Source organism: Miscanthus floridulus, chromosome 9 (genome assembly GCF_019320115.1).
Source record: "Miscanthus floridulus cultivar M001 chromosome 9, ASM1932011v1, whole genome shotgun sequence".
Taxonomy (NCBI): Eukaryota; Viridiplantae; Streptophyta; class Magnoliopsida; order Poales; family Poaceae; genus Miscanthus; species Miscanthus floridulus.
Genome location: NC_089588.1, coordinates 45483686 through 45509523, shown reverse-complemented (window position 1 = coordinate 45509523; position 25838 = coordinate 45483686). Strand labels below are relative to the sequence as shown.

Sequence of the window (25838 nt, the reverse complement as noted above, 5' to 3'; positions counted from 1 at the left end):
GGGGCATAAAGAAGCTAGGGCTGGGTCACCCGACCCCTGGAGTCAGTCGACCCCACTTGATCTCCGCTGGATCCCAAACTTTTATGATATTTTTAAGTGTATTTAAGTGAGAGATATGTATGTGGTCAAGATTATTTGAGAAGAGTGAATAGAGGAAAGGCTAATGCAATGCATTGAAATCAATTAATTCTATGACATATATCTCCTCTTCAAATTTGTGCAAGGGTTGAAGAAAAACTTTTAATTGCTGACCATTTACCTTTGAAATATTACCTTCATCATCTTGAATTGTGATCGTGCTATGTGACGATGTGTTGATGATGGTGTATGGCCCCTTCCATTTTCTATGAAGTTTTCCTTGCCCAAAAAGCCTGACCTTTGAGTTAAATAGTAACACTTTATCTCCCTTTTTATTTCTTTTGGTTTGATTCTGCGATCGTGCCATCTTTTAGTTCTTTCTTTGTACAACTTGGCACTATGGTATGCTCTTTCTCTCCATTCTTCTGCATTTGCCTATTTCTATTGGCTAGCTTAATATCCATGTTCCAGCTCTTGATGGCCCAGTGAGCTATGTGCTCTAGCTCAACTGGTAAGTGGCAGTTTTTTTCGTACACAAGCTAGTATGGTGACATGCCGATAGGGGTCTTGTAAGCTATTCTGTATGCCCAAAGTGCATCAGGTAGCTTGTTTTCCCATCCCTTCCCCATCTCGTTGACTATTTTCTACAGAATGTTTTTGATTTGTTTGTTGGATGTCTCTGCTTGACCACTTGTCTGAGGGTGATGAGGTGTGGCGATGTTGTGCCTTGCTCCAAGCTCTTCCAAGAAGTTTCGGAAGGTCTTATCAGTGAAGTGAGACCCTCCGTCACTTATGACCATCTTGGGTGTTTCAAAGCGAGGAAAAAACACTTCATGGAACATCTTCTGTGCATGCTTGATGTCGATAGCTCTACATGGTAGTGCCTCCACCCACTTGGACATGTAGTCAATGGCTACTAGGATATACTCGCATTCATAGGACTTTTGAAATGGTCCATGAGGTCAAAACCCCATACGTCAAATAACTTCACTTGTAGGTTGTATGTCAGGGGCATTGCATTGTGAGCAGTGATGTTCCCATGTAGCTGGCACTTCTGACATCTTCGGATGAACTCTTTGATGTCTTCGTACATTGTGGGCTAGAAGAATCTACATTGCTAGATTTTTGCTTGTGTGCGGAACACTCTGTAGTGGCCTCCGTATTTTGCTGCATGGCATCTTTCTATGATCTGTATCCCTTCTGCCATTGGTACACATCTCCTTAACAATCCGTCAGAGCATACCCTGTACAGGTATGGGTCATCCCAAAGGTGGTGTCTACTTTCGAATTGGAGTTTCTTCTTATTCTACCCTGGTGGCACATATCCTGCAACCATGAAGTTCACGATGTTTGCATACCATGGGTTGGAGTCCATCACTTTAGTAGCATGTCGTCGCATAGAAAATCATTTATGGGGAGCTCCTACATGTTAGTGACTTGCATACACGACAAATGATCTACAACAGTATTCTCTACTCCCTTTTTATCTTTTATTTTGAGATCAAATTCTTGGAGTAGAAGTATCCATCTTATTAATCTAGGTTTAGCATCTTTCTTAGTGAGTAGATATTTTAAAGCAGCATGATCAGTGTAAATGATAATCTTTGTTCTAACTAAGTAAGATCTAAACTTATCAATAGCAAAAACAACTGCTAGGAGTTCTTTTTCAGTGGTTGCATAATTAAGTTGTGCTCCTGTCAGTGTTTTGCTTGCATAAGCAATAGCATGATGCTTCTTATCTTTGGTTTGGCCAAGGACTATCCCAACAACATAGTCACTAGCATCACACATGATCTCAAAAGGTAGCACCCAATCATGGGGTTGAATGATTGGCGCCGAGACGAGTGCTTTCTTAAGGATGTGGAAAGCATCTAAACACTCATCGGTAAACTCGAAAGGTGCATCTTTAGCGAGGAGGTTCATGAGGGGTCTAGTCATCTGAGAGAAATCTTTAATGCAGCATCGATAGAACCCTGCATGACCTAGGAAGCTATGGACTCCCTTCATGTTTACAGGAGGCAGGAGTTGTTCTATAACTTTGATTTTTGCTTTGTCCACCTCAATCCCCCTTCCGGACACAAGGTGTCCAAGAACAATGCCTTCTCAGACCATAAAATGGCACTTTTCCCAATTAAGCACCAAGTCCTTTTCTTGGCATCTTTGCAAGACTCTGTCTAAATTTTCTAGACAATGATCGAAGGTTTTCCCATAGATAGAAAAGTCATCCATGAAGACTTCCATGATTTCCTCGATCATGTCAGAGAAAATAGACACCATACACCATTGGAACAAAGCGGGTGTGTTATAGAAACCAAAAGACATTCTTCGATAGGCGTACGTTCCATATGGGCAGGTAAAGGTGGTCTTGCTAACCGCAATGGCTAGTCTTCTTGCTCAATGAGGCGCTAGAATAAGTGACACAATCACCCTATGCACAAGAATTATTCTAGCCGCTCAAGATCTTCATAGCAAAAGGATAGACCATAGAGGATCCAGCGGAGTCGAGAGCGCTCGAGGGAGCAGATGGAAGAAAAACATGGCTAAATTGATTGAGTCGCTCTCGCCAGGGTCGGATAGGCATTTCATAGCCGGCCCGAGAAGATGAATCCAAGTGCCCGTGAAGCAGTGACATTCTTGTTAAAAGGTTTTGAGGCATGGGCTCATGAGTGGATGCAAGCGGCGATAACAGTGGGCCCCAGCTCAAGGTTCTCTACCCATGACTGTGGACCAATCAGGGATACAGACATGATAATTTTGGAATAAAATTACTTTTATCCCAAAATTGGGGGCATGTGTTTACACCAGAATTTGGAAGAAGAGTCGCAGGGACTCGAAAGCTCCCAAGATCATGTCATCAAGGAATCAATTGCGTGCAGATCGGAACCAGCTGATTCGGATGCAAAGACTGGAATCGGCTTTCTTCAGATAGCGCCAGTGGATAACGACAAAGGCTACGTTCGGCGCCAGGACAAAACATGTTGGACTCTACAAAAACGGAAAGATTAGAGTCCAAGTTATCTTAAATTAGGAATGTTTTCTTTAGGGTTAAAATTGTGATGAGTCATGCTTAGATAGGAGTCATGCGCAGGTTCCAGGTATAAATATCAAGCCCCGGCTATTGTAAAGGACAACAATCAATCCAATATACCAGTTATTTAATTTTTCGGCTCCGGCCACCCTTAGAATAGGAGTAGAGTAGATCTCGGTGAGTTCTTCAGCAAGTACATCTGCATAGATCCGGTCGACCTCCACTGCTTGTTGTAAGTACCGTCATGGCTTATACCTCTGTTCGTATGGCTGCATTGATCCGGTCGACCTCCACTGCGACTCTGGTATAAGTTAGTTATCGACTCTTGCCTAGTTCAAGTATGGCTGCATCGATCTGGTCGACCCCCACTGCATGAACTAGATCAAGGTTAAGTTATCGGCTCTACCTTAGGATGACAGCCTTTGGTAGATTCATTAAGTTACCGATATTGCTTATTGCTTTCATTATTTATTTAATTATAGCAATATCACTCTACCCGATTGGGATTGATCTAGATCGGCCTTATATCTTATTTAGCCCATCGTTTGTTAATCTAAATTGATCTAATCTACACCTTAAACGATGAGTTATATTTTATCGGCTGTTTTATGTCAATCCTGATCATGCATAGCGTGCGGTTAAGGCGTGTTGCATCTTGAGTAGATTTATTGGCTAGCGAGAACCGTTCCATGGCCCGTTATCACGACCTGTGTGATTCTGCCTCACACCCCACTGTTAGCACCGTGGAGTGAGGATCGTTATTTGATAGATCTATTGCTAATAAGGCATGACTTTAACTATGCGCTATGCCTGAATCGGCTATTTTAGCCGATATCGAGTGGTTTCATGAATAGTTCGCATCACGAGACCATTGAAGTAAAGATAGGTTGAAAGATATGTTAGCCCCATGATCTTATTATTGTATTACGACCTGCATGATTTAGCCTCATGCCCCACTGGTCATAGCGATAGATTAGATCTAACATGTTCATTAGATTTATCTCTATTAAACGGTTAAATGGTGTTGAATTGTTTCTTTATATAAAAAGGGGTTCGGTTACTTGTAATCATTGGCTCAGTACAAACCAATCATTGTTGACATCTTATTGCCATTGATTAATATTTGTGTAAATAATGACATTTATCCTGAATGATAACCGATTCTTCTTATGCAACCCAATGAGCTTTAACCAATTGATTCTCATGAATATGCTGGAATCGACTATTTAGTCGATCTCCTTTCATATCGGCTCTTATAGCCGCACATTTGGGACTGTCTGGCAACACTAGCAAGTTCCGCCCTTAATTACTGATGAACTTTCTCTCCTTGTCAATTACAGGGTCAAATTGACTAGCACGTCTCGGGAGGAGTGCACAAGATCGACCACCCCTGTGCTGAAGCAAGGCGGATCTACAGCTCCATCGAGCATACCCTTCCGGCTTGCTGCGTGTGTCCTCGGCACAGGACGAAAATTCTATGTCGATAGTTGCTCCATTAGAGAAGAATAAAAAGAAAAGAAAGGTAAAACAAAGGGATACACAGGTGAACTAGGTTTGGAGATAATACGATGACCATTCCACGGCAACGGCGCCAGAAATGCTTGTTGGTATTTATTAATGTTCACAAATAAATCCACAAGTGCATGGATATACCGTTGTAGCACTTCACCCGGGAGTATTCAGGGTATCGTATTTTCACAAGGAATGGAAATGTACACGTCTCTAAGCTAGTTAACCCAAGATGACAAGAGGGAAAGTGGCTCAGGTAGCGTGGTTTTCTAGGGATAGAGATCTTAGGATAAGTTAGCTTGATCACTATGAGCTTGCTTAGAGCACCGGATCGCACCTGGTCTGCCAAGTGATGTCGGCCAATAGCTCTACACCAAACCCAAACGTGGAGGGAAATAAAGGATGGACATGGCTGTCACCACCTGCCTCCTACCTCTCAACTGTGGGGAACAAGGCAAATGAAGGTAACCTATAGCTTAGACACCATGTCTAAGCTACCGATTACTACTCTAGTGTCGGCCAAGATTTTTCGTCTTTATCAGGAGTCCTCTATTAGAGCATTCGTTACTAGAACGAATGACAAACCCGCAAGCAAATAGTAAACAAAACTAGCTTTGCCTTGAGAACTCACCACCGTAGAGAACACGAAACTCTGTACTCCAAACAGCAAGAGATTCATTGAGGTACAAGCTTAGAGAGAGTCGACAACTTCGGTACTCCTCTAACTCTTCCTCACTCACTCCCTACAGTAACCATAGCTAAAGAGCTAAACTTGAAATGGGGCTCTTCTCTTGTCTCTTGTGTATTCTCCCCGTTGGATGAGAGCTCTTCCTCTCTTTAAATAGTACTCCAAGGTCAGTTCTGGGGGAATATTATAGGAATCCACCCTCTAACCGCCTTCAAGGAGTAATGCATGGTTGCCACATGGAGGCTGGGGGCGAAAGGCGCGGACAGGGGGTCGGCTGACCCCCTGGGTCGCCCGTCCCTAGGTAGTGCCGCCCCCAACCACCTTTGGCTGGTCGGTTGTGTGCTAGGCCTGGGTCTGGTCTTCTCGTGCTTTGGCCCAGGTTTGTCTGGTAAGTGGTCTTTTTCCATTTCTCTATTTATTCAAGGTATTTTCTTGGCCCTTTTTATGTATTTGCACACATGTCCTCCTGCAAATGAACAATCACCAAAACTTATGGAATTTGTTAGTTATAATCCCTAATACTATGTTTGGTGTTTATATGAGTGCATTTTATGCGAGATTTGGTGGTTGATTTTAGGAGTTAAGGACCGCCAACACTCCCACTAAGTATTGAAGCCTCTCGATTAGTATGTATAAGTACTGCATAATTGTTGAACTATTCTTTTGGTTGAACTGTTAATTCAATGTGTGCCTCGGTCGACTATATATGTGTTGGTCTTGATTGTGGTCCACGTGTACATCTCTATGTATGCAAAAAAGAGGCAAAACGGGCCTCCTTCTATGGTGGATAGTTCCATGAATCACCGGATAGAGGATCTCATCTTGTTAGGAGTGCGAGGGTTTTCCAGGACGTGTTGAAGCCTTGGAAGGAGGCACACAAAGCAAAGACAAAAGACCCTGGCCGACCTTATGACTCAGTGCACATTGAACCCTGATTGCTCGATAACTAGATCTAGCTCCAACTCCTCGCAGTGGTCGGCACCATCCCCGGGCAGCCTCGTGAGAAGAACACCGGCTTCCAGCGGAGGAGGCTACAATGGGAGGGGGCCGCCCATCCTGTACCATGACCACCCCTTTGCATACCGGCCACCAATTTTGTGTCGCTGCGGCTTGAAAACGCCTCGGTGGATTTCATGGAGTGACGAAAACCTAGGACGTCTGTACCACAGATGCTATAGGGCAAATGTAACTCGATTTCTTTCTTGTTTATTCAGTTTTCCCAATGCAAAAGCTGAAATCGCGATGTACTTATAGTATTTTGGTTTTTTTTGTAGTCCGACTTAGATTGCGAGTTCTATGAGTGGTATGATCCCCCATATAGAAAATTTCAAAAGACTTTGCTTTTGGATTCATGCAACAAGATAAGGGATCTAAAGGAGGAGGCGAATGTTAGAACAAATGAAGACCTGCAGGAGGTGGAACATATGCCATAGATTGAAGAAATGGCGAGGGTTCCAACGAAGATGAAGGAAGATTTAGTACCTTTGAGAAAGAATTGTGCTTACTATTCTTCTTTCACCTATTTTGAACTTACCTTAGTCGTGGGCATCTTCATTGGCAAGCTTAGTTCACTGCAGTAGTTCCAAGTATCAATTGATGTGTCCGACTAAATTGTGTCACTTTTGTAAAACTATTTTTGAACTAAATGCATCGTGATTAACCTGGTGTTGAATTAAATGCATAAGAGAGGCACTGCTATAGGAGCGAACAATTTATTGAGCTCTATATAGACTCCCACGGTCCTACCACACCTCCTTCCCATCCATTCCCCTCTTTGCTCCCTTTCTCTGCTTCACCTTGCTACCAGCGGACGGAAGGGAGCCTCTCTCTTGCTCTCTGCTACATCACCTCCATCCTCGCCAACGCACAAATCTTTAGCGCATGGTTAGCGCTTATATGCTTCTCCCGGATCTATGGTAACTTCACTTGATTCCATCTTCCTTTGTACTGAATCGGACCTTTTTTGATGGACCCAAACTCAACTACAGTACTGTTGTTCCCTCAGTAGATGAAAATGCATGTTCTTGTTTTGGAGTTTTTGGCCTTTTATTTCCGTGGAGTACAACTTGTGAGCCTTATTGTCCTCAGTATTGGTTCTTCAAATCAGTGCTTTGTGGACAAAGACGATGAGGTAGATGAAAGTGTACTAATGGATGTGGATAGGGTAGTAGTGGTGAATGCTCGTGATGACATGGAGATTCACAACGATGCCATGGAGGTCGACCAAGATCTACAGGATCTTATGGAGATTTATTAATTATGGAACAAATGATGCACATATCATGACCTTTTAGCTTTTGCGTAGTGTGGGCCTAATTATTATGTTTAAAACAAATTATATGTGCATTATAGCTTTAGGCATGCTTGTTAGCTTTGTACTATCGCCCTACTTAGTAGCTATGAATGTATCAAACTCAAGTTGGCTTCCTTTCAATCCGAGTAAAGGCATTGTGCTTTTCTAAGTGCGTAGATTGCCTTTCTTTCAATCCGAGTACATGCTAAACGTTGAATCTGCTATCCAGCTGATATGTTCATCTTCCGGTGTTAACATCTTCGTAGGCCACAATCTCCACCGACGGTATGTACAGCATTAGTCGCCACTTCTATCTAGTTGTGATGGTACTGTACATTCACCGCCGCTTCATTCCAAAATTTGCATTCCCGCGTGGGAGCCCTCTCACGTGGAATTAGGAAGTTTTGATGAATTTTTCATTCCCACGGGTCGTAAAAGTTACACGGCGAGCCCATCCCACCACCCTTTCTCATCCTCATTGCTGCTGTTCCTCACCTCCGCACCTGGTCAACACTGCTCAATGGCGACACCAGCCATACTCACAGGCATGCAAGCCACCAATCACCGGCAGGACAGAATGTAGACAAGGCCCGATCTTCCGATAGGTACGATAGCATCGATTGGTGGAGACTTGACGTTCACGATCTAGGCTTCGAACCAAGACTGATTTGGACCCTCGTAACCGTTACACCACTGCTCCTTTGGTTATCAACCACGCGAACGCGATTGACCTCGCCGAGAAGGCTTTCCTGCAAGCGAATCGAGAACACAAGCAAGAACGGGATGAACACAATCTGAAATTGCAAATAAATATGAGGCTTATGATAATGAGAAGGAGTTCAAGTCTTTATTCGAAAGGACTAATTGCCACAGGCGAACAAGATTAAGAACTGGGGCCCTAGTTCACAGCAAGCGGCCTTGGTGGCACAGTTACAGCAAAACGACGTTTGTTTCATGAGGAAATCAAGAACTAAACAAAACCCAAACCCTAAGGAGAGCGATAGCTGCTAATTATAGAGTCTTGGGCGTCCCCCCTGGATGCGCCCCTAACGGGCCCAAACACGATACACGGTCCAACGGACCAAAAGACAGTGTCGCAGCACCCTGGCAGATTTTGGATGCTGACTTGTTTCGACGATTCCCATTGATTCTGAAGGTCTTTTGATGTGAGACCACTTGCATTGGCTTCCTTATCTAACTAGCTTTCCATCCATATGTGGATCGTCGAAAATGGAGCCCGGACGCGCCCGTGTGACCAGTTTTATGACAGACTGGTCCTGGAACCCGAGATGGACTCGAACTTGATTTGGGCCTCCACCTTGGTGACTCGAACCTGATGAGCTTCGGGCCTCCTTCTTGGTTAGGACACCCTTGCTGATCTGCTTGGTCTCCATATGGTTCTCCAAGAATGGTCATATGTGTGGAGGTCATGTCCTCATCATCCTCCCTTTCTTGACGAAAAGTCATCCTCGGCGTCGATTTTGTTTGAAGTCGATCCTGCACAACATGAGGACAAACGAGGTTTCCAAAATAATGGGAATGGACAATGTTGTGAGAAAGAATATGACCACATGTCCAAGTTTGTAGCATGTCTTGTCCTACAGACATGTGGTCTGCTCGATTGAAATACACATGATCTTTGCCAATACTATCCTACAAAAGATTAGTACTAACAAGAAACATATGCTCCCTTTCTTGGATTCCACTTGTGTTCGAAAAGCAAAACTAGAGGAATATGACATAACAACAGTGTTGATTTTATTGTCCTCTAGTTGATTATTACTTTGCACAACAAAAGAAGAATTCGGATTTGTACAAATGTTAACTCGTTGTATCAAATATTGTCCTTGGTTGTTATATTTACCAAAAACATGATATGTATGTCTAGAGAACCATGGCAAATCAGCATATGCATAAAGTTTCTCCTCTAAAGAACTAAGATTACACAGAACATCAAATTCAGTGTAACCCAAAGTATTTAAAGAAGACAACAATTTCAGCTCATCAACTTCACTAGCATTATGAATAACAAGTCTATTTTCAGCACAAGTGCTCGATTTCAGCACACATATAGCATGATCATTCTTCAATGATTGCATGGGTATAACATAAATATCATCATGCAAGTCATCTTCGTCATAAGGAACATCAAGCAAATCATCTTGTGACAAAGGTAAATCAAGCGAAGGCTCCACTAAAATTTGCTCTATCACAGCATGATTGGTGGAAAAATTCAGCACATCAAGAGAACTCTCACCTTCCGTGAGTTTAGCATCATGGGCATTACCTTTGCTCTCATGTTCAGCAGGAGTAATAGTTGATGGTTCTAAATTTTCATATGAGGCTGTGAGCATCTCATTTTCTGTCACGTCATCCTCGCTCTTTTGTACATTGTCCTGCAAAAGGTTAGGCATAGCAGGAGGAATAACAAGAGACTCTTCCTCTAAATGGTGCACCTCAGCATATAAAGTCAAAACAGGAGGTGGATTAACAAAGGTTTCTCGCATAAGGAGTTTCATATCATTCCAAGTTTGAGGTTTATCAGAAGGATCTAAAGACTCCCACAAAGATAAAGCAGAATGTCGCAAACACACTAGCTGCATTTTTTTACCTTCCTCCTTGGACCCATAAAGCGAGTAGCAAATATGTTATCTATGGCAATTTCCCACTCCATGTACTCATCAGCACCTATACCATCATAAGTCAATGGATACGAATAACATGTCATTATTAGAAGACAACAAAAGACAATACAAAAGTATTATCCCTATCAACTAGCAACTACTGGGTGGTGGTGAAAGTGGAAAGCAATATCTCAAACGGCTTACCACCGTCTTGCAAGTGTTCTTACCAAAGCCAACAGGCGGTGCAATCGGTCGGTGACTGTGATACCGTTGTAGCTTGAGTGTAACAGTTGCAAGGCGAACCTGTACTTGGTTAGAAGAAAGTGGAGCTTGGACAGGCACAATATAGTAGCAAGGAATAGCAAATATTCGCAACTGAATAGCAAAGCTGAATAAGTATCCCGAGTACTTGTCTTAGTTGCTGGCCTATTCACGTTCCAAGTACCAGATGTATCAAGTGATGTGAACAGTAGAAATATGATTAGGAATAAGATGAAAATCTGCACACACAAACACAGCTCAAATTGTGCTCTCTATGTGCTCCTCTAGATATTGTTCCACTTTTGCCCCTCTTTTTTCTCTATTTTTTGGCTATTGTTGTTTTTTGGGGATTCTTTGACTTTTTCTTTTTATTTTTTTGATATTTTTTCTTCACTTAGGAGCAGAAAAGAAGTAACCATAGAAAATATGAGCATAAACAAGTGAAAGTCGTGGCCTATGGAAAATTCAAAAGACGTGCTCAAAATTGACAAAAAGTTTGTGACCACGAAAAGAGGATCTTGTGACCAGTTTTTAGCCAAAATAAAATTTTCCGAACCCGACAAGGCAGGGGACGAATGGATCTGAAATATTTTTCTGATCGATTTTCATATATGGAATGTCGAAATCCGAGTTCGTATGCGAAAACTAGACCAGTTTTGAGAACGGACTCCGAATTAGAGGACAAAACGGGAACAATACGCACAAAAGTTGTTGCGGCGGCTATGGATAGATGCAAACGGGGAAATAAGCGTAATAAATTAGATGGCATGGACTAGGGTTTGATGGATACAAAGGAAACACAACAAGACGTGAAGGTGTTCATGGATTATGATGAACAACAAAGGAAAAGACACAAACTGGACTAAAAAACAATCTATAACTAGCAACCAGAACTTGCGCTAGGACACAAACTCAACAACACAAAACAGAAACAAAATTGCACGGCACAACGAGGCTATAGGACAGGGAATATGAGGCGGTGTATATTTTTTTTGCTTTTTGTGGACTATAGATAAAAGGAAAAATAAAAGTATACCTAACGGGCAACAAGGTCTCTGATACCACTTGATGTAGACAAGGCCCGATCTTTCGATAGGTACGATAGCGTCGATTGGTGGAGACTCAATGTTCACAATCTAGGCTTTGAACCAAGACTGATTCGGACCCTCGCAACTATTACACCACTGCTCCTTTGGTTATCAACGACGCGAACGCGATTGACCTCGCCGAGAAGGCTTTCCTGCAAGCGAATCGAGAACACAAGCAAGAACGGGATGAATACAATCTGAAATTGCAAATAAATATGAGGCTTATGATAACGAGAAGAAGTTCAAGTCTTTATTCAAAAGGACTAATCGCCACAGGCGAACAAGATCAAGAACTGGGGCCCTGGTTCACAGCAAGCGGCCTTGGCGGCACAGTTGCAGCAAAACGACGTCTGTTTCACGAGGAAATCAAGAACTAAACAAAACCCAAACCCTAAGGAGAGCGACGACTGCTAATTATAGAGTCTTGGGTGTCACCCCCCTGGACGCGCCCCTAACGGGCCCAAACACGATACACGGTCCAACGGACCAAAAGACGGTGTCGCAGCACCCTGGCAGATTCTAGACGCTGAATTGTTTCGACGATTCTCATTGAGTCCGAACGTCTTTTGACGCTAGACCACTTGTATTGGCTTCCTTATCTAATTATCTTTCCATCCATATGTGGATCATCGAAAACACAGCCCGGACGCACCCGTGTGACGAGTTTTATGACAGACTGGTCCTAGAACTCGAGATGGACTCGAACTTGATTTGGGCCTCCACCTTGGTGACTCGAACCGGATGAGCTTCGGGCCTCCTTCTCAGTTAGGACACCCTCGCTGATCTCCTTGGTCTCCATATGGTTCTCCAAGCATGGTCATATGTATGGAGGTCATGTCCTCATCAGGACACCTCTTGCTCCACGCCGGTGCACCTCACCAGCCTGCCCGCACAGATCCACCAGCGACTGAGCTGCTGTTGTCACTAGCGTGGTTGCTCGTGCTCACCGCCGCCAGATCCAAAGGCAAGGGCAATAATTATTTACTTCCATCATTGGTCGTTCTCCTCAACACTCATCTACTTACTAATATTGGTTGATACAATTGCACGGCAGGCAGCCTCATCTCTTCGACGGGTGGTGTCCTGGCTCTTCCAGATGGAGGAGGCCCCCAACACGAGGAACGTAGTGGGCAGCCTCACAAACCATGTGCTTGTTGAGATCCTCCGCCGCCTCCCCGCTCGGTCCTTGTGCTACTGCAAGTCTGTCCGTCACTCCTGGAAGCGCGTCATCTCCGACCCCGACCACCGTAAGGAGCTTTCCTAGATTGTTGTTGGCTTCCTCTTTGGCAGTGGGTGGAATGACAATCGCCACTTCACCAGCATCACTAGTTAATGACACTCCTTGTCCTTCATGCCCTTCCCCCTTGACAAAGTCCTGGTCTCAGATTGCTGTAGCGGCCTCATCCTCTGCTAGTGTCTTGGGCCTGATAGATTACGTTGCTATGTTCTCTGCAATCCGACGACCAAGAAGTGGCTTGTACTGCCGCATAGCATCCGTTATGCTAGTGAGGCTCGCTTGGGTTTTGATCCAATAGTGTCCTCGCACTTCCATATGATTGAATGTGTGCAGGTGGAGGGTGTGTGCGTAGGTGTAGAGATCTACTCATCTAAAATTGCAGCTTGGGTCTTTAAGGAATCTGAATGGGGCGAGGGTATTGTACTACGTTCATAATGGTTTTATGCACATGCTTGAGTACTCTATGATAGTTGCTGTGGATATGGAGGACAATTCCTAAACCACGTGGTGCTAAAATCTCCATCCATCAAACTCAGGGTCACTTGTGTTTGTGTTGTGCCGATATTCACAATATGTCCCAGCTTTCAGTGTGGATACTTGAAGACTATGGTACTAATAAATGGAGATTGAAGCATGTTGTGAGCACGCAGGAGCTATTTGGATAGAACAATATTGAATTTGGTTTTGAGCTTTGTGATGCAGACTATAGAGTGATTACAGTTCACCTAGAATGGAATTTGATTTTTTTTGTTGGGGAGGAAAAAACACTAATTGCATATGACATGGACCGTAGAAAGGTTCATGTCATCCATGCCTGTGTCATCCGTTATCATAGACCAAGAGGGCATATGCATATGAACAGGCCTTACTATCTTCCTTATGTTCCCTTATTCTATGAGTCATTAGCAGAGTAGTAAATGTGCATTTGCTGTATTTTGTTGTTACGACATGTCTTTGTTCAGGTACACAGTTCTTTTGATTGTATATATAGGCCAATTTTGGCTTATTAACAAAAGGAATGGTATGTTGAATATTATTAATTCTGCTGCTTTTGTGCAGGTTATGGAGTCTGAGTACTTTTCAACAATTTTCCTGCAAAGGCTAAGGGAGGAAGAAGAGGGGTTCCATGGTGCATTGGTTACCAATCTAAAGGAAGCTTTGCCTTGCAGCAGGAGTGCCACATAGGAGTAGCACAACTACCTCGTTTTCATTGTGTAAGTCTGTAGAAAGCAGTACCTTTTATTCTGCAATCTATATACCACTTGTTTTAGTACATCAGTTCACACAGTTGTTATGTTAGCATTAATTGTTATTGTAAAAAGTACTCTTGTTTGTGGACATGATGTATGGATATAACGATTATATCTGTATGGTGTATGTTCAGTAAGCTATTAAGGCCCAATTAGTAAATATAATGTAATACCAAATGCAATTCTGTCACCGTCGGATATGCATTTAAGCGCTGTTGATTGTTTTGTCATCACCGTGAGGGCATGTTCAAAAGAAAATGAAAGACAAGGCGGGAGGTCAAAACAAAAGAGCACCCTTGCAACATTCCCATGCGAGGGACTCCTAACCAAACCTCACCTTGCCTTTCAAAAGAAAACAAAAGACAAGGGGGAGGTCAAAATAAAAGAGCACCCTCGCAGCATTCCACGCGAGGGACTCCTAACCAAACCTCACCTTGCCTTTTGAAAGAAAACAAAAGACAAGGCGTGAGGTCAAAACAAAAGAGCACCCTCGCAACACTTCACGTAAGGGGTTCTAAATCAAACCTCACCTCCCCTTCAAAAGAAAAAAGAATGGACAGGTGTGAGATCAAAACAAAAGAGCACCCTCGCAAAACTTCACGCAAGGGGCTCCGAATCAAACCTCACCTCCCCTTCAAAAGAAAAAGAAGGGATAGGCGCGAGGTCAAAACAAAATAGCACCCTCACAACACTTCATGCAAGGGACTCCGAATCAAACCTCACATCCCCTTCAAAAGAAAAAGAAGGGACAAGCGCGAGGTCAAAACAAAAGAGCACCCTCACAACACTTCACACAAGGGGCTCCGAGTCAAACCTCACCTCCCCTTCAAAAGAAAAAGAAGGGATAGGCACAAGGCCAAAACAAAGGACCACCCTCGCAAAAAACACGCGAGGGGCTCCGAATCAAACCTCACCTGACAGGCGCGAGGTCAAAACAAAAGAGCACCCTCGCAACACTTCACGCAAGGGGCTCCTAATCAAACCTCACTTTGCGTTTCGAAAGAAAATGAAAGACAAGGATGGAGGTCACAAAAAGGACCACCCTCGCAACCTTTCATGCAAGGGGCTCCCAACTAAACCCTAGCAGGGGCCTTCTTCTTCCTCAAGTAACCAGAACCTCCGCCGAGCCAACAACAAAGAGCTAAAAATGCACAGGATCATCACCAATGCAACCTCCGCACGCACCAACAACACCAAAGGGCATGTATCAACATCGGCAAAGAGTACAACCTCCTACATGTATCTATGTATCCTAGGGACAAAAGAAAGTGTAACCCTCGCATGTATCAATGTACCAAAAAAAGTCTTATTTGAAAACTTATACTCTAGCATCAAACGATAAAACATAACCCTCGACTAAATCAAAAATCCAAACGGACCACGTGCAATGCCACATTCCAAACTCCTCTACCCTCGCCGACACGTAATATGTCAACAAGACGCCAAGCCCCACTCATTTCAACACCCTCCATAGCAAACGATAAACATGTGAGCCTTCCAAAAGAAAAAAGTGGGCGTCGCTTTGACCAAGTCATTTCAAGCAATTGCGCGAGCCTCGCCAAAGAAAAAAAGGGGTCGTCGCTTCGACCAAGTCATTTCAAGCAATCGTGCGAGCCTCGCCAAAGAAAAACGGGGATGTCACTTCGACTAAGTTGTTTCAAGCAATCGCGCGAGCCTCACAAAAGAAAAGGGGGCGTCACTTCAACTGTGCGTTAGGAAAAATGAGTGAGCCTCGCTAAAGAAAAAGGGAGCACCGCTTCGACCAAGTCACAGAACAAATCGAGCGAACCTCACAGGAACAAAATAACATGGCGTAGAAGCCCAACCTTAGTCAAGCTCATGCAGTCTCATCAGTACAACAACAACCATCGCACTCCACCTCCACACCTTCTAAAAAACACATAAGTGATTACATATTACAACACAATACAACAACAACCACAAACACTGCACTGCCTTCCCAACAACCAACAAGAATACAATAGTCGAATAACATGGGCCTTACTACTCCACAACAAGAGGCCTCACAAAGATACCAGAAGCAAGGTATTCGGCTAAGCAACCCTACGACGGTACTCCCAAACGCTAGGTGCATCTTCTTCAAAGCAGACATCAAAGCAAACCTCCTCGACCATCTCCTCCACAACCTCTTCAAGAATGCCTTCGGCAGCAGAGCCAACACCACACTCACCCACCCAGGAACCCCTGTTAGTATCCACAATGGAACCTGAACCACCCTCACCCGAGTCAAAGCCAACCAGCGGCCCCTAGAGCAAGGGCCCCACCGTCACAATAGGCAAGTCCCCGACAAGAACCCTCGCTCGATACATATACCGTCGATCCCTGTCGTCTATCTCAATCGGCTCAGGTTTAGGCACCCTCTACAAACTGTCCTGCCCAAACGTTGTGTTCCCACACCTGAGCACAAAACTTACCGCATCATCCAAGCTCACATGGTCAGATTCATATCCCAACCCCTTCTTACCAAAAATTTCTTGCCCCGCTCTACGCTCCGATAAGTCAGAGTTCTCCTAGAAAAGACGAGCGCACCGATTCTTAACATCATAAGACCGTACCTTCGCCCACCAAAATTTTTCAAAACCCAACCATGGCCGCCAAGCCCTCACACGCTACCACGATTCTCTAGAAACAAACACGTCCTAATAATTCGTCATGAGCGAAACCATGTCCAAAACCTAGTGCGCAGGCCCCAGAGGAACCTGCGCAACAAGGGCAACCGTCAGACCAACTGTTACTTTTTACAACTGCCAAGGCATTCAAGCCCAGCTCAAATGACCAAAATTCCCTACGGCCTACAACCTCCCTAATCCCATGCCTCAGACCTGATCCGATGGATTAGCAGAAGTATCTGCGGGAGCAGTGTTAGCATCAACACCTTTGGCTGACTCTCGCCCACCATCGCCGGCACCCTCCAACGCATGAGCCTCTGCTGTACCCGATGCCTCCCACGAGCCATGAGCACCCGAGGAATCCCCCAAGGCACTTGGTACAGACACCGCCTCAGTCTCGGAAGAACCACCACCAGCACTTGCATTAAGCTGCATCAAAAAATAACACAAAAAAAGAGGTCAACACAAACCAAATAATATGCATCCCCAACAAGCCTAAACACCCAGCACACAAATACCTCCGCCTGAGTAGCAGCAGCCTTCTCAGCGGCAAGAACACGACCACCCTTCATCCAAAACTTAGAAACAAATCGCTTCGCAACGTTCTGGCAAGCTTCGTCAGACCGTCTGACCTCATCCACTGAGGGGAACCTATGCGGAGGACGCCCCAAGGTAGGGACGTGGTTACAACCTGTGTGCTGGAACCACCGAGCGACAACCAAGAGCCATGGCAAAAGCTCCAAAATCACCAACATGGCTAATAATGGGAACCATCAAACCAACTACGGCCCGGAGCCACTCAGCAAAAGCTCCCGCATCTGCCTCTGGAAGAGCTCTGCTAGGGGCAGGCCCCGCCTCCGCCAAAACAGCGTCCAACGCCTCCTTCGTGGGCAACATGCAACCACGGAGGATCCTCACTCATACGCTTCATACGCGCTTTACCTTTGCCTCCTCCACTTCCCTCAGCTCTGACCGAAGGTCGAGATTATGGTTCATAATTTGCTACTACTCCTCCCAGCTCTTCTGCGAAGCCTCCTTCTCCTTTTTAGCCAATGCCTCTGCCTCCTCAAGACTCTTTTTAAGCCACTGGTTCTCCTCGGTAATATGGACAACCGCAGCTTTCTCCGCCTTAATAACCTTCTCCTGTCTAGCCAGCCGCTCACGCAACTCAGTCTCAATCGCATCACCCTTACGCTTTAGCGCTCGAGGAGCAAGACGGACCGCAACGCGCTCACCTCAGCATCATCACCAAGATCGTCAAAATCCTCCCTCAGTCGTTTGGCCTCAGCCTCAGGAAGGCACGTCCACCGGAACACACTAGCTAAGAACCTCTGCTCCTCCACATTAGACTCAAACCTATAGGAGCGGGGGTCGGGGCTAGTATAAAGCTCCGTCCGCTCGTCGTCCATGCCCAATTTGTTGCTCAAGTGGACTAGAGTCCCCCGACTAGCTTCACCATAGGGTGTGGCTCCGATCCAATCAATGTCCTCATCACTCCCCAACTCCTCTCCATCCACCAAAATATGAACACCCGGCTATCCGCGGTGCGAACTGCTGAAATTCCGGGCTGCCCCAGCAACCCCTAACCTTTGATCCAAGTTGGACCCAGCCTCCTCCTCAGCCACATCCACCTCCACACCCAGAACCTCCGGATAGTTAACTCTCGCATTATCATCAGCCTCCTCCTCCTCTGAGGACCTGCTTGTAGCAGCAGAGCTCCCTTCGGCGCTGGAGCTCCCAGCTGACTCATCACCCTTATCAATGGAAGCCTCCCAAGTTGGAGCTTTCTCCCCCGCCTTACCAACACCAACACTACCCTCATCCTCTTCCTCATACTCCAACTAAATGAACATGGATCCAAGGCCAACCATTTTCACGCTGCCATCTGCACCCGTGATCCCGCAGGAACTTGCGGCGACACGAGCTACCTTCGCCGGTCGCTCTACCCCAACTTTAGAAGCAACAGAACTGTCGGCCTTGGCTCTCAACGCGGGTCTCTTCGCCGCAACTGCCCCCCCCCCCCACGAGGAACCTTCGACTTACCACGGCCACGACCACCGCGCCTCCCTGCCTCGAGAGCCCCCTTCTCGGATCCATCTCCTTTCTTCCTTTTTTGGATGCGCCGACTTTACCAGCCGTAGCGGCAGCCGTGTCACCTTCCAAGTTTGGCCAATCCGGGTACACAACCCCGAGAAGGTCAAAAATCCGATTAACCCGATGACGGTCACCTAGCGAGGCACAAATCTGGCGGATCTCTATGATGCCCAGATCGCCAACTATATCCTGCACCGAGTGCTGGACATCCTCGTAAATCCGCGCCACACCTTCATCACGGTTCGCGACCTTGTTCATCACGCAAGACCACCAGGACTCCACATCTATTATCGGGCATTGTCACCCTTTCCCCTCATATTTATCCCCGATACGGCAAACCACTCCTCGCTAGCGCATAGTCGAACAACCCTCATCGCACATCATCTCTTCAAAAAGATCACGGGCACACAAATGGCAGCCCAACAAGCACAGCGCCTCAACAACCCCACAAGCAACCTCCGTCACCGCCCCGGCATCCTGGGCAAGCGAAGTCAACTCCCCACAAAACTCAGTACCAACACCCTTGCCAACTCCAAGTTTGCAATAAAACCAATACTTAAGCCAGGGCGAGGCCCACTTGTTCTTCTAAGCCTGCGCTGGCAAATTCGCGCCAGACCGGCCGGTAGCAGAATGTGTACACTCCAAACTGACAAACTGAAACCAAAGTTTCGCCCACTACCTTCCTCGGTTAATAATGAACTCTGTGTGTACGTAAGAAGGCATTAGCGTCAACCTTGACCGCCTAAGATCTGCACGCCCATACAAACGCAGACAACTGTGAATAACAGGAAGCCTCCGCATGACCTCCAATACAAAGTGAATAACAGGAAGCCTCAAGCCAGCATAAAAAACTCCCGAAAAACAACAACCTCGTCATCACGTGGCTGCGGCACTGTCTTACTTCCAGATGGCCTCGCTTCACCAGCCACAAACCACTTTGGCTTGGCATAAGTCTCCAGATCCTTCTTAGTGATAGGAGAGGCCCCAAAGTCAAAAGACTCAATCTCTGGTTTGGACACACTCTCCGAACCCTCGACCAACCTCGTAGTCTGCTTAGTACGAGCCATCACTGCAAAAAAGAGAGACAACAGCAAAAGCAAGATATCCACTCAGCCTCCGAAACAACGGACACGCCCTCAAACAAATCCGCAACGAGCAGAACAACTCACCTGCAACCAATCCGAACCAAGCCCAACAAGCCTAATCAGCAAAGAAGACCTTCGCCAACCGCAACCCTCGTCAAGCACCAAACCTCCGCAGCAGCTGCAGCAATCAACAACAATCGAAACAGGAGAGAATGCACGCCACCTACCGCTCCTATTTATAGGCCCGAACTCCCCACCACGCGCCCGCCAAGGCCGGCGCCATCCCAAAAATTGAGGAACCAAACGCCGAAACACATGAAAACGCGTCCCCACGCACACCCGACGCGTAACTTAAAAATAAAAATACAAGCCGATCACCTCAGGTCCAACACCAGCGGCCAAAAGCAAACAGGTCGTCGCTTCGGCTGAGAGGCCCACGAGCTCGAGCTCCACTCATCCCTCTCCAGATCTAATGCTGCTTCGTCCCCCTTGGTTGGACCAAACCCTCGAGGGGCTACTATTGGGGGGTCACCCACGGCGCGCCACCCTAGTCTGCTTTTGGCTAGAGGCGGAACCCTCGCCCGCCCAGGCGGAGGTCCTCACCGCCAAAGGAAATTCCCCATTAGGCTGTGATCGACTGACTCTTGTGAGGAGTAGCAAATTATGAACCGTGATCACTCATACGCTTCATACGCGCTTTCCCCTCAGCCACCTGCCCCTCAGCCTTTACCTTCGCCTCCTCCACTTCCCTCAGCTCTGACCGAAAGTCGAGATTACGGTTCATAATTTGCTACTCCTCCTCCCAGCTCTTCTGCGAAGCCTCCTTCTCCTTTTTAGCCAATGCCTCTGCCTCCTCAAGCTTCTTTTTAAGCCACTGGTTCTCCTCGGTAATACGGACCGCAACGCGCTCACCTCAGCATCATCACCAAGATCGTCAAAATCCTCCCTCAGTCGTTTGGCCTCAGCCTCAGGAACACACTAGCTAAGAACCTCCGCTCCTCCACATTAGACTCAAACCTACAGGAGCGGGGGTCGGGGCTAGTAAAAAGCTCCGTCCGCTCATCGTCCACGCCCAATATGGGGTGTTACCTCCGATCCAATCAATGTCCTCATCACTCCCCAACTCCTCTCCATCCACCAAAATATGAACAACTGGCCACCCGCGGCGTGAACTGCTGAAATTCCCGGCCGCCCCAGCAACCCCTAATCTTTGATCCAAGTTGGACCCAGCCTCCTCCTAAGCCGCATCCACCTCTACACCCAGAACCTCCGGAGAGTTAACTGTCGCATTATCATCAGCCTCCTCCTCCTCTGCGGACCCACTTGTATCAGCAGAGCTCCCTTCGGTGCTGGAGCTCCTAGCTGACTCATCACCCTTATCAATGGAAGCCTCCCAAGTTGGAGCTTTCTCCCCCGCCTTACCAACACCAACACTACCCTCATCCTCTTCCTCATACTCCAACTAAATGAACATGGATCCAAGGCCAACCATTTTCACGCTGCCATCTGCACCCGTGATCCCGCAGGAACTTGCGGCGACACGAGCTACCTTCGCCGGTCGCTCTACCCCAACTTTAGAAGCAACAGAACTGTCGGCCTTGGCTCTCAACGCGGGTCTCTTCGCCGCAACTGCCCCCCCCCCCCCCCACGAGGAACCTTCGACTTACCACGGCCACGACCACCGCGCCTCCCTGCCTCGAGAGCCCCCTTCTCGGATCCATCTCCTTTCTTCCTTTTTTGGATGCGCCGACTTTACCAGCCGTAGCGGCAGCCGTGTCACCTTCCAAGTTTGGCCAATCCGGGTACACAACCCCGAGAAGGTCAAAAATCCGATTAACCCGATGACGGTCACCTAGCGAGGCACAAATCTGGCGGATCTCTATGATGCCCAGATCGCCAACTATATCCTGCACCGAGTGCTGGACATCCTCGTAAATCCGCGCCACACCTTCATCACGGTTCGCGACCTTGTTCATCACGCAAGACCACCAGGACTCCACATCTATTATTGGGCATTGTCACCCTTTCCCCTCATATTTATCCCCGATACGGCAAACCACTCCTCGCTAGCGCATAGTAGAACAACCCTCATGCACATCATCTCTTCAAAAAGATCACGGGCACACAAATGGCAGCCCAACAAGCACAGCGCCTCAACAACCCCACAAGCAACCTCCGTCACCGCCCCATCGGCAAGCGAAGTCAACTCCCCACAAAACTCAGTACCAACACCCTTGCCAACTCCAAGTTTGCAATAAAACCAATACTTAAGCCAGGGCGAGGCCCACTTGTTCTTCTAAGCCTGCGCTGGCAAATTCGCGCCAGACCGGCCGGTAGCAGAATGTGTACACTCCAAACTGACAAACTGAAACCAAAGTTTCGCCCACTACCTTCCTCGGTTAATAATGAACTCTGTGTGTACGTAAGAAGGCATTAGCGTCAACCTTGACCGCCTAAGATCTGCACGCCCATACAAACGCAGACAACTGTGAATAACAGGAAGCCTCCGCATGACCTCCAATACAAAGTGAATAACAGGAAGCCTCAAGCCAGCATAAAAAACTCCCGAAAAACAACAACCTCGTCATCACGTGGCTGCGGCACTGTCTTACTTCCAGATGGCCTCGCTTCACCAGCCACAAACCACTTTGGCTTGGCATAAGTCTCCAGATCCTTCTTAGTGATAGGAGAGGCCCCAAAGTCAAAAGACTCAATCTCTGGTTTGGACACACTCTCCGAACCCTCGACCAACCTCGTAGTCTGCTTAGTACGAGCCATCACTGCAAAAAAGAGAGACAACAGCAAAAGCAAGATATCCACTCAGCCTCCGAAACAACGGACACGCCCTCAAACAAATCCGCAACGAGCAGAACAACTCACCTGCAACCAATCCGAACCAAGCCCAACAAGCCTAATCAGCAAAGAAGACCTTCGCCAACCGCAACCCTCGTCAAGCACCAAACCTCCGCAGCAGCTGCAGCAATCAACAACAATCGAAACAGGAGAGAATGCACGCCACCTACCGCTCCTATTTATAGGCCCGAACTCCCCACCACGCGCCCGCCAAGGCCGGCGCCATCCCAAAAATTGAGGAACCAAACGCCGAAACACATGAAAACGCGTCCCCACGCACACCCGACGCGTAACTTAAAAATAAAAATACAAGCCGATCACCTCAGGTCCAACACCAGCGGCCAAAAGCAAACAGGTCGTCGCTTCGGCTGAGAGGCCCACGAGCTCGAGCTCCACTCATCCCTCTCCAGATCTAATGCTGCTTCGTCCCCCTTGGTTGGACCAAACCCTCGAGGGGCTACTATTGGGGGGTCACCCACGGCGCGCCACCCTAGTCTGCTTTTGGCTAGAGGCGGAACCCTCGCCCGCCCAGGCGGAGGTCCTCACCGCCAAAGGAAATTCCCCATTAGGCTGTGATCGACTGACTCTTGCGGCGAAGGTATGTTCGATCCTATATCCTTGCAGGGTATGGCGATGGATGACGGAAGACGGAGCTCCCAGAGGACGGCGTCTGGCCGTGCTGTTTAAAGGGTGGTTGAAGCAGGGGCGTAGAATGACCAGCGTACCCCTGCATTCCTGCAGAGTAGTGCCCCGAGCGATAGGGGCAGGCTGTAATATTCGCCTTGCCTCCGGGTATGCCCTATAAATACCCGGTGGGTTGCGTTGTAATAGATGACGAATAATGGCCATTTACTCTAGAATTTATTGCCTCATTTCTGTTCCGTGACGTGCTTTCACCTTCGCTCTCTCTTACCTGTGGGAAACCCTTGTCCTCCCCCGCGCTGGTCCCTAGCAAGGGTGGGAGGCCAGGTACAACCCCACATCCAACTAGTCAATGCATTTCACAAGTGTGAGAGAGCTATGTCACTGTCCAATGTTAGACTTGCCACATTGTGGTCTTGTTCAATCATATTTTACGTATCTTACTGTTGGTAACATAAGAACCCCTTTGATCAGACTTTGTAATGATATGAGGTAGTTTGAGATTGTGACAAGTATTTTGCAGTTTACAAATGCTTAACTATTTTGCGATTTCATAAGTTGTTGAGTGAGTTTCCTTGGGTGGTATTTTTACTAGCCCTAGGTGGATGAGTATGGGCTTGCAGTAATAAAGTTAATTGTCTTCCAAGAGTCAATGTGAAAATTGACTGATCTAGGGTTGTAGAAAATTAGTATCTATTCATTATTGTCACTTGGATAACTGGTTCTCTAAGTACTTAAATGTATTGTTTGTCTTCTTTGTCATGTTTGCTTCTAAACTGCTTGATCTTTCATAGATCTTTGAGTGTAATCCTACCACAATCAAGAACTATGGCATTTGGCTCTATCGTTACCAGAGCCGGACATGTTACCACTACATGTACAAGGAGCACTGTGATACCACCTTGAATGGTGACATGGAGCAGATGTTACGATGAGATGGCCTCTCATCATCATTTGAGGTCTTGCTGCATCTAGCATCTAGATCACCAAGATGGCAACAATTCACTTTGAAGCTCTGCAAAATGAACAACACCAAGCAGTTCAATAATGCGAAGGTCAAATTTCCTTTGGTTTACCGCAATGTCAAGCCACCAATAAGGAAGCTTAAGACCACCTTCAAAGCTTTCAACATCAACAATTGAAGAACAAATTGCAATACCACCCACTCTTTAGTACAACCTTGACTCTTCATACAAAAGTTCCTTCAGTGCTTTCTTCAAGGCCTTCATATCTTCTGCAAGTAACATTGAGGGCTCCGAACAATTGCAGCACTAGAGATGACTATTAAGCCCCGTAATTATAATTTAGACATAGATTAATTAAGATAATATGGTTGTATATGGAATATATTTGTATATTATTATTAGCCATACAAGGGAGATACTTATATGTTGCATTTCTACTATAGGGAAGCGAGTTGAAGAGCGTGCTATAAGTTGGAGAGTAGAAACATAGCATGGTGATCTATAGAATCAATTTCCATCTCTTACCCTATGAATTTGAGATAGGCTTATATGTGAACTTGAGAAAGTTGTGGAATGTGACATTCCAAGCCAAATAGCCTAATCCACTAAGTAGATTCCAATTCCTCCAAAATGAAAGGATCCAAACGGCCGCTTAGTGAATTTCAAGACTTGATATGCAACATATGAGTTCAAACTTTCGATGTATATGTGATCTCTTTGATGTGTATGTATATATGATCAATGGTCTATGGTACATGGAATATGTATTAGTGTTTGTGGATACATGAAATTGTGATTGCCTATGATTTTTTATTTCAAACTGCTGTTATAATTGCCTGTGGTGTCTACTTGAATTTGAATAAGATAAGATTTATACTAATATGGTGGAAACATTTGAATTTTAAAATTACTTTTACAGATGGTTTATGTTAAACAACCGCCTATGGAAATCAGTTAACAAAGATGGATATATTACACAAACTGCATGTGTAAATTAAACTGCAGTTTGTGTAAGCATACAACTAGAGTAAATCGATTTGCTCTGGTGACAACCTTAAGGCAACTGCCAATGTATGTATTATTTACACCGGTGGTTCTCAAATTTAAGTCCAATGGAACGTCACCATTTCCACTGTGGCCTTTCACACTGTCGATTTAGAAAACCACCAATGGAAATCGAAAAAGTGCCGCCGCCAGTATAAACATTTTCTGTACTAGTGGTATTGATTTGTACACCCATGTCCCCATGCAAGCAGGACTATATAATAAGAGGTACAACAAAAACCACGGTACCACTAAACATGCAGGAAAAAATAGGGTTGAAGATGGAAAGTCACAAAAAGATTCTTTGGTTCACGACAATAGTGCTGCAAGAAGAGTTGACTTAGTTCAAACCAATGTCTGAGCTATTCAAATGTCGAACACACCTCAAAGGGGTGACCCAAAGGTAAAAAAAACTATGAATAGCGAAGAAAAATCATATGGAGTAATTGGTAACCGTAGTCTGTCACAA

The 25838-nt window shown here is 46.0% G+C and overlaps 1 pseudogene; it reads left to right on the top strand.

The window, feature by feature from the left end:
* Positions 1-12665: 12665 nt before the first annotated feature.
* Positions 12666-13991, top strand: LOC136479793 (uncharacterized; annotated as a pseudogene).
* Positions 13992-25838: the final 11847 nt, after the last annotated feature.